The sequence below is a fragment of the Salvia splendens genome, chromosome 6 (assembly GCF_004379255.2).
Source record: "Salvia splendens isolate huo1 chromosome 6, SspV2, whole genome shotgun sequence".
Taxonomy (NCBI): Eukaryota; Viridiplantae; Streptophyta; class Magnoliopsida; order Lamiales; family Lamiaceae; genus Salvia; species Salvia splendens.
The window spans coordinates 30,967,914-30,978,698 of NC_056037.1; positions in this window are offsets into that span (position 1 = coordinate 30,967,914).

The following is a 10,785-nucleotide window of genomic DNA, read 5'->3' on the forward strand; positions in this document are numbered from 1 at the left end:
AGTCGTGATGACCCATCTCATCGCACGCCTTACACCGTCTAAGAGGCCTTGTCGCATCCTTTATAGCCTTCTCTCTCTTCGAAATCAGACGACTCGCAGAGCTGCTGGCGTGGCCCTTGGTCTTCAACAAATGCATATATGGCATGTCATGTTCTCACACTTAATGCACCTAACTATAACTTTACTATTTATAATATGTACATTACGTAATACGTTAATTATGTATAACTCAAACACGCGCTATTTTTAAACGTTGTTATTAATGTGTACGTACTATACCCTAGCCCCTAGGATTACTAAACCCTTAGGGGAGACAAGAACGTGTGCCAAACATCAAAACACGGCACATCTTATTCGTATACATTGCAGTTCACTTATTGTGCATTATATAGTCAATAATATGCATTAATGGTTACCATTCGGTGCATTATACGTATCGGTCTATACGTTGTTATTAATGTGTACGTACTATACCCTAGCCCCTACACTTATTAAACCCTTGGGGGAAACAAAAAACGTGTGTCAAACATCGAAACACGGCACATCTTAATGTGTACGTACTATACCCTACCCCCTAGACTTATTAAACCCTTACAGGAAAACAACAAACGTGTTCCAAACATCGAAACACGGCACATCTTATTCGTATACATCGCAGTTCACATATTGTTCAGTATATAGTCAATAATATGCATTAGTCGTTCACATTCGGTGCATTATTCGTATCGTTTTATACGTTGTTATTAATGTGTACGTACTATACTATACCCTAGCTCCTACACTTATTAAACCCTTAGTGGAAACAAGAAACGTGTGCCAAACATCGAAACACGGCACATCTTATTCGTATACATTGCAGTTCACTTATTGTGCATTATATAGTCAACAATATGCATTAATTGTTTCCATTCGGTGCATTATACGTATCGGTCTATACGTTGTTATTAATGTGTACGTACTATACCCTAGCCCCTACACTTATTAAACCCTTGGGGGAAACAAAAAACGTGTGTCAAACATCGAAACACGGCACATCTTAATGTGTACGTACTATACCCTACCCCCTAGACTTATTAAACCCTTACAGGAAAACAACAAACGTGTTCCAAACATCGAAACACGGCACATCTTATTCGTATACATCGCAGTTCACATATTGTTCAGTATATAGTCAATAATATGCATTAGTCGTTCACATTCGGTGCATTATTCGTATCGTTTTATACGTTGTTATTAATGTGTACGTACTATACTATACCCTAGCTCCTACACTTATTAAACCCTTAGTGGAAACAAGAAACGTGTGCCAAACATCGAAACACGGCACATCTTATTCGTATACATTGCAGTTCACTTATTGTGCATTATATAGTCAATAATATGCATTAATTGTTTCCATTCGGTGCATTATACGTATCGGTCTATACGTTGTTATTAATGTGTACGTACTATACCCTAGCCCCTACACTTATTAAACCCTTGGGGGAAACAAAAAACGTGTGTCAAGCATCGAAACACGGCACATCTTAATGTGTACATACAATACCCTACCCCCTAGACTTATTAAACCCTTACAGGAAAACAACAAACGTGTTCCAAACATCGAAACACGGCACATCTTATTCGTATACATCGCAGTTCACATATTGTTCATTATATAGTCAATAATATGCATTAGTCGTTCACATTCGGTGCATTATTTGTATCGGTTTATACGTTGTTATTAATGTGTACGTACTATACTATACCCTAGCTCCTACACTTATTAAACCCTTAGGGGAAACAAGAAACGTGTGCCAAACATCGAAACACAGCACATCTTAATGTGTATGTACTATACCCTAGCCCCTACACTTATTAAACCCTTACGGGAAACAAGAAACGTGTGTCAAATATCGAAACACGGCACATCTTATTCGTATACATTGCAGTTCACATATTGTGCATTATATATTCAATAACATGCATTAGTCGTATACATTTGGTGCATTATTCGTATTGGTTTTAACACGATAACACAATACACGAATTACTTGCTTTACAACGAGCGAAACACGTCACATCTTATTCGTATACATCGCAGTTCACATATTGTTCATTATATAGTCAATAATATGCATTAGTCATTAACATTAGGTGCATTATTCGTATCGGTTTTATATGTTGTTATTAATGTGTACGTACTATACTATACCCTAGCCCCTACACTTATTAAACCCTTAGGGGAAACAAGAAACGTGTGCCAAACATCGAAACACGACACATCTTAATGTGTATGTACTAAACCCTAGCTCCTACACTTATTAAACCCTTAGGGAAAACAAGAAACGTGTGCCAAACATCGAAACACGGCACATCTTATTCGTATACATTGCAGTTCACATATTGTGCATTATATAGTCAATAACATGCATTAGTCGTTTCTATTTGGTGCATTATTCGTATTGGTTTTAAGACGACAACACAATACACGAATTACTTGCTTTACAACGAGCGAATACTTGGACTGATCTGAATTGGTATTAACACAACCAACCGATACATAAACAAAGGAAGGCAACACTGAATTACCTTCTTCCATTATTGAGAGAACAACGATCGCTACAATGTCGGCAACACAAGATTGTAATACCGAGGATGCGTCAAAGGAGAATGTCGGCAATGTGTGACTGAGCGACGAAGGAAAAATTGCAGATAGGGAGTATGGAGATAATCACGTCTGGGGCGTGAGAACAGAAGCAATAACCGTTCAGATCTTCTCCGGAGGAAATTAAGGGAGTTTCCATAACCAACACTATAGTGTTTATCAATTTTGCCCTTTTCGGTTTTTAATAGAATTAAATTTAATGATTAAAGCCAATAATTTAGGCCATAGGATGTAGGAAATCAACGGCTGAGATGAAGAATGAAATAGGAGAAAATATAGAAAAAGGAAATGAATACATCCCTTCCTATATATATATATATATATATATATATATATATATATATATATATATATATATGAGGGAGCGTTATTCTCCTTTTCACATCTTAGATCCTTTTTCCTTTTTAATATTACGTGTTAGATCTAAGGCATCAACGGATCAGATTGATTCTATAAAATTGGTTCCGTGTTGCATTATAGAAGGTGGTTGTATGCATTACAGGGTTATTATTGTCATTTGACGGAAAAGTAACTGCCACATTTTGGTATCTGCGAATAATGCACCACATGGTCACGAGTAATGCATATAATTGACTATATAATGCATAATATGTGACCTGCAATGCATACGAATAAGATGTACCGTGTTATGATGTTTGGACACACGTTTCTTGTTTCCCCTAAGGGTTTAATAAGCTTAGGGGCTAGGGTATAGTACGTAGACACGTATGTAATCTTCACATGGTAACGAGTAATGGATATAATTGACTATATAATGCACAATTTGTGAACTGCAATGCATACGAACAAGATGTGCTGTGTTATGATGTTTGACACACGTTTCTTGTTTCCCCTGAGGGTTTAATAAGCTTAGGGGCTAGGGTATAGTACGTACGCATTAATAACAAATTATAAAACGATACGAATAATTCACCAAATTGTCACGAGTAATGGATGTTATTAACTATATAATGCACAATATGTGAACTGCAATGCATACGAATAAGATGTACCATGTTATGATGTTTGACACACGTTTCTTGTTTCCCCTAAGGGTTTAATAAGCTTAGGGGCTAGGGTATAGTACGTAGACATTACTAACAAATTGTTGTTATTGGAATATACGTATGTGCATTATTTGGTTTAGGTAGTGCATTATGTAGCTGTTAATTGTCATTATCTCAGTATATTATGCATTATTAGAGGTATTGTGTATATGGGTTAATCAACGGATTGAAGATTACATACGTGCATTTAGTAATGTCTACGTACTATACCCTAGCCCCTAAGCTTATTAAACCCTTAGGGGAAATATGAAACGTGTGTCAAACATCATAACATGGTACATCTTATTCGTATGCATTGCAGTTCACATATTGTGCATTATATAGTTAATAACATCCATTACTCGTGACAATTTGGTGAATTATTCGTATCGTTTTATAATTTGTTATTAATGCGTACGTACTATACCCTAGCCCCTAAGCTTATTAAACCCTTAGGGGAAACGAGAAACGTGTGTCAAACATCATAACACAACACATCTTGTTCGTATGCATTGCAGTTCACAAATTGTGCATTATATAGTCAATTATATTCATTACTCGTTACCATGTGGAGATTACATACGTGTCTACGTACTATACCCCTAGCCCCTAAGCTTATTAAACCCTTAGGTGAAACAAGAAACGTGTGTCCAAACATCATAACATGGTACATCTTATTCGTATGCATTGCAGTTCACATATTGTGCATTATATAGTCAATTATATGCATTACTCGTGACCATGTGGTGCATTATTCGTAGCGGTTTCCAGCCATTATTAGATTACTATTGTACCCTCATAATGCACAAAATAGGACGAATAATGCAACACGGGATTAATTACCCAATGTTGATCTTGACCTTCCATTTCTCTAATCTAATGGCTGATATATATATATATATATATATATATATATATATATATATATATATATATATATATATATATATATATATAAGAGTGTGGATTGAATTTGAAATAAATTTGCATACCTAGTTTTAGTAATTTATTATCTGCATGTATAATTGTTAATTAATCTTGAATATACTTTTAATAAGGAATATGTATGGGGAAATTGATACAGTAACAATTAATGTATTTTGCATAATATTTGACTATATTTATATAGATATAAGAGTGAGGTTTGAATTTGAGAGATTACCATAATTTTTCTTGTATATTATGTAGTCAAAATAATTTAATTTGTGTGCCTTCTATTGGCGCTTGATAATATGCCGCCTATAAACGCATGCAATTGATTGGACAAAAATGGAAAAATGAAATAAAAATATCATGAAGTGCTTTTGATGTTTGACGAAAGTTTTTTAAGGGTGAATTGCATTTAAAGACCTGAATAGAAAAACTTTGGATTAAATTATATGTTAGAAGAAATATCGCATAAAATCAGGAAGATTATATGCAATTGATATGGGAGTATATTCTCTAGCCTATATATTCTTGTAGTTTCTGTATCATAGACATCATTGAATAAAACGAACAATTCTCTCCACTGATTTTCTACATGGCCTCAGAGCAGGAACGATCTTGGCTCAGAAAATTCTCATCATAGCCAAATATACCAATTCTCGACCTTTTCCTTTCCAACCAGAAACTAGAATCTACACTAAAAAATGTCAGACACAGAGGATATGAAACCAGAACAGATAACAAGTTTGAAGAATAGCAAAAGCGTCACGATCGCATTCAAGTTAAATGGGAAGAATTACCACCTATGGTCAAGGCTGATCAAGGTGAAGATAGGAGGCCGAGGAGCCTATTCGTACATCCGAAACGAATCCCCAGAACCGGGAAGCAAGGGGTTCAACGAGTGGGAAGAGAATGATCGAGTGGTGTTCTCGTGGATCGTCGACAACATCGAGAATGATATCGTCGCCGATTTCGCGCATCATCTAACAGCCAAAGCGCTGTGGGACAGTCTTGCCATGACATTCAAGAACAAGGCCGACAAACACCACATCTACGACCTGGAAGAGAAGGCAATAAACATCAAACAAGGAAACCTCGATCTGGAAACTTATTACCGGAGGATCCACGAGCTGTGTATCAACATCGACAGAAGTCAGAAGCAGTCGATTAGTTGCTGTGATAAGGGAATCGATCAATTTCGAACACACTCGAATGAGAAACGATTGATTAAATTTATAACCGGATTGAATTAGAAGTACGATTCAATTCGGAGAGATATCTTGAAGGAGGAACCGACCCCATCAGTGGAGGCAGCCTACGGATGGGTGAAGACGGAGGTGACTCGACGTCAAATCATGCCACCGGCATCGCCTTCACCCACCGGAGAAGCCAACGGCAGCAATGTCGATTCATCATTTGGGGGTGAAATCGGACACGGATTCGTGGCTATCGGACAGGGATCCGCCGCCCAGAACCAGCGACCACCATACCGCAGTGCTCCACCGCGTCCCTCCACCATCAGTCGATCGAAAATCAACGCCCGATACCTCAAAATTATGGTTCTCCCACTGTGGAAAACAGAAGCACACATGTGAGACATGCTTCAAACGTTTGGGGTACCCGGAATGGTGGGAGGAGTGACAGAAATCAAGGGCAGGGGCGGCGCAGGCGAAACTCGTCGTGGGGGTGAACAACGATGGAACACCACGACGAATTGACGGTGGAAATCATGGGGAATCGAGTGGACCAGGGGTGAGGGTGCGTCAGGAAGATCAACCCGTTGGCAGCAACGTGAGAGACGCTCGGAATTCCTCCGAGAGGACGGGAATCCTCGACAGAATGGTACAAGGAGGTAACGGGTTTGAGCTAATCCCAAACCCTAATTTAAATTTTTTTTGATTTACAGTTTATACCTCATGCTGTTAATTTCTACCCCCTGACTGCCCGAAAATTAGAATTGAACCCCGGACAGTTCGAGAATATCATATTTGCCCCAATTATGTGTCTAAAAATCGTTTTGAACCCCTACGAGAAACTTCCGTTGCATTTCATGTTCATAATGTAATTGATAAACACTCAAAGGGTTGTATATTTTACAGTGGGGTAACTGATACCATGACTCCGAAAAGGAGTGATTTTATTACTTTTGATAATGGCACGAAGTCATATATTAGATCTGCGAGTCGGGAATTGATTACTGTTGAAGGATCAATCACAATTGAAATTTCACCTACACTCCGACTCATTAACTGTCTATATGTTCCTACTTTATCTCAGAGACTGATGTCCATTAGTCATGTGACTAAGGAATTGAATTGTACGCTCCTAATGTACCCCGACTTTTGTATTTTATATGATATTCAGACGAGGAGGATTCTTGGGCGTGGGACTGAGAAGGAGGGACTCTATTACGTGGACGAGATAGCTCAACATGGCAGTGCAATGCTGGCTCACGGATCCACGAAATAGGAAACTTGGGCACCGAAGACTAGGACACCCTTCTCCTAGTTACTTTAAATTGCTTTATCCGAACCTTCCAATTTCTTCTAGTTTTTCATGTGAAACTTGTGTTTTGGCCAAGAGCCATAGACAGTCTTTTAAGCCTACAAATACTCGTGTGAAATCCATGTTTTCTTTAGTACACTCTGATGTTTGGGGTCCTGCACCAGTGGTGGGCGGGAATGGTTTTCGATACTTTGTGATTTTTATTGATGACTGCACTAGGATGACATGAGTTTATTTTTTGAAAAACGAATATGATGTGTTTGATAGGTTTACCTCGTTCTTTAAATTGATTGAAACATAATTTCATACCACTATCAAAACCCTTAGGTCAGATAATGGGAGGGAGTTGGTTAACAATGCTATGACCCAATTTTGCAACGAAAAAATAGTGATCCACCAAACCTCGTGTGCCTATACACTAGAACAAAATGGGGTTGCCGAGAAAATAAATAGGACAATCCTAGAAATGACCCGAGCTATAATGATCGAATCCAAAGTCCCCAAATATTTTTGGCCAGAAGTAGTTGCTATATCCATTTACCTCATCAATTGCCTTCCTACAAAAATCTTGAACATGAAAACCCCCATTTATTCACTATCCAAACAAGCCAAAATACCCAAACACTTGAACCTTCAGCCCAAAGTCTTTGGTTGTACCGTCTACACTCATATCCCAAAACACGAGAGAACCAAACTATCACCTTGTACAATCAAATGTGTCTTTGTGGGGTATGGGGTGAACCAAAAAGGTTACAGATGCTATGACCCGTCCACTCGAAAAATCACCACCACCATGAACTGCAATTTCCCAGAAACTGATTTTTTCTATCATACCCACCTTAGTAGTCAGGGGGAGTGGTCCAAGTAATTCCGAGGACTATCTAAGTTGGGTTGTGTCATTGCCAAGCTCCTCGATTGGGGATTCAATAGATCCAGTGGTGGTCACTGCCGTCGAGCAAGTCTCACCACAAGAACCTTCTCATCCGCCCCCAAGCGATCCTCCTCCGACGGTATCCGAGGTAATTCCTAAACCGAATGTTGTTGAAAGTCTAGTTATTACTAACCCAGTTGATACATAATCCCAAGAGGAGGATAACACCGTGGATGGAGACACCGGGAGATACATGCTTCATTTCCGAAGTACAAGGGGGATCCGGCAAAATGATATTCCCCTGAAAAGATAGGGAAGAAAAGCCTCTATGGGGTGACAAACTTCGTACAAGGAAATCTGACTAAGATGGCTCGGGCATTTGAGGCTGCACCGTACGAAGAAGAAGAAATCCCACAGACAGCCGAGGAGGCAATGAAACATAAGAAGTGGAGGGAAGCAATGCTTATTGAAATGAAAGCCCTGATGAAGAATAGTACCTGGATCAAAAGCAAGTTGCCTGAAGAAACTAGAACTGTCAGGTGCAGATGGGTATTCACGATAAAAAGAAGACCAGATGAGACAATAAAGAGATACAAGGCACGACTCGTGGCGAAGGGATACACCCAGACGTATGGTGTGGATTATGCTTAAACGTTCTCCCCGGTTGCTAAGATTAATATCGTGCGAGTATTATTCTCAATTGCTGCTAATAAGGATTGGCCGCTCCACCAGTTCGATGTGACAAATGCATTCATACACGGAGAGTTACCTAAGCCAGTATTTATGGAACCACCGCCTGGTTTCACAGGAGATTTTGTAGATGGGAAAGTGTGCCAGTTTAAGAAGACACTATACGGGTTAAAACAGTCACCACGGGCATGGTTTGTGAGATTTACAGAAGTGATGAAGAAGTACGAGTACGAACAGAGTAATTCAGATCATACTTTGTTTATCAAGAAAAGAGGAGGAAAGATCACATGTCTGATTATTTATGTAGACGGCATGATCATTACTGGAGATGATGAGGAGGAGATAGCCGAACTAAGGAATAACTTATTTCATGAGTTTGAGATGAAGGATCTTGGTCTCCTTAAGTAATTCTTGGGGATAGAGGTGCTAAGGTCGAAGAAGGGAATCTTCATAAATCAGAAGAAGTATATACTTGATTTGTTGGCCGAGATAGGGATGATCGATTGCAAGCCAGCAGATACTCCTATGGTACAAAATCATGGATTGCAGATAATGGAAGGAGCGAAGCTGACCGACAAGGGGAGATATTAGAGGTTAGTCGGGAAACTTATCTATTTATCTCACACTAGACCGGATATTACATGCGCAGTTGGAGTAGTGAGTCAGTTTATGCATGCACCGCAAGAAGAGCATTGGGAAGCGGTTTTGAGAATCGTTCAATATCTGAAATGAACAGCTGAACATAGACTTATGTTTGAGAAGCATGGGCACATGGAGATACATGGTTTCACCGATGCTGACTGGGCAGGAAACCCAAATGATAGAAAATCGACTGACGGGTATTTCACATTTGTATGAGGGAACCTTGTAACCTGGAGAAGCAAGAAGCAGAAGGTGGTAGCGCTTTTTAGCGCAGAGGCAGAGTTTAGAGGAATTAAAAGTGGACTGACAGAGATATTGTGGCTGCGAAGACTGATGACGGAATTGGACCTTCGACCTGCCCTTCCTTGTAGACTGTTTTGTGACAACAAGGAGGCCATTAGTATCTCAGAGAACCCGGTGCAACATGATAGAACCAAACATGTGGAGGTAGACAGATACTTCATCAAGGAGAATATTGAAGCGAAAGTGGTGGAAATGCCTTATGTCAAATCTGAAGATCAGTTGGCGGATATCTTGAATAAGGCAGTGAATTCGAAGTGGTTCCAAGAAGTATTATGCAAGCTAAGTATCGGGAATCCCATTACTTAGCTTGAGGGGGAGTGTTAGAAGAAATATCACATATATGCAATTGATATGGGAGTATATTGTGCCTTATATAGAATAACAATTATTGTAAATTAGGTTTACCATATGTAGAAATTCTCTAGCCTATATATTCTTGTAGTCTCTGTATCATAGACATCATTAAATAAAACGAACAATTCTCCCCACTGATTTTCTACATTATACTCTATTCATTCATTAAAAAATCTCATTTGTCGATGCCACAGATTTTAATGAAAAATTTGTAAAGTAAGAGATGGGAAAAAGTAGATCAAACTAGAGGGAAAGAGAAAAAGTAAGACTGAACAAGAAAAAATATGATCTATTAAGTATGAAAAAAGGTTTCCATTTTTAATACATACATGACTATGACTATTTTTTATAGACATTCAAAATAGCAAAATATGAGTAATTTCTTTGGACGGAGTGAGTAACTAAAAAACCGCTTCGCAGCACTATATTCAATCTTTTGATTTGTTGCAATTAGTATTACCAATGGCGGATCCAGGAATAAAATGCCGTGGGGTCGAAAGAAATAATAAAATATACTAATATATATACTTATAAAGATACATTATAAATGAAATATCTCTATTTTATATGTACTTCTACGATATTATGAAACTGTCAAAATTAGTTGCGAAAATATCTTCTAGTTGCTGTTGTTTTTGTTCGCCATTAGCATAAGAAGAATTGATGGAAACTCGAGATTTTTAAAAAAAATGAATACTCTATCCGTCCCATAATATGAGTCACATTTGATGTAGACATGAGTTTTAAGAAATGTAAAGAATAGTGGGTAGGAAAAGTGAGTGGAACATGAGGCCCGCTTT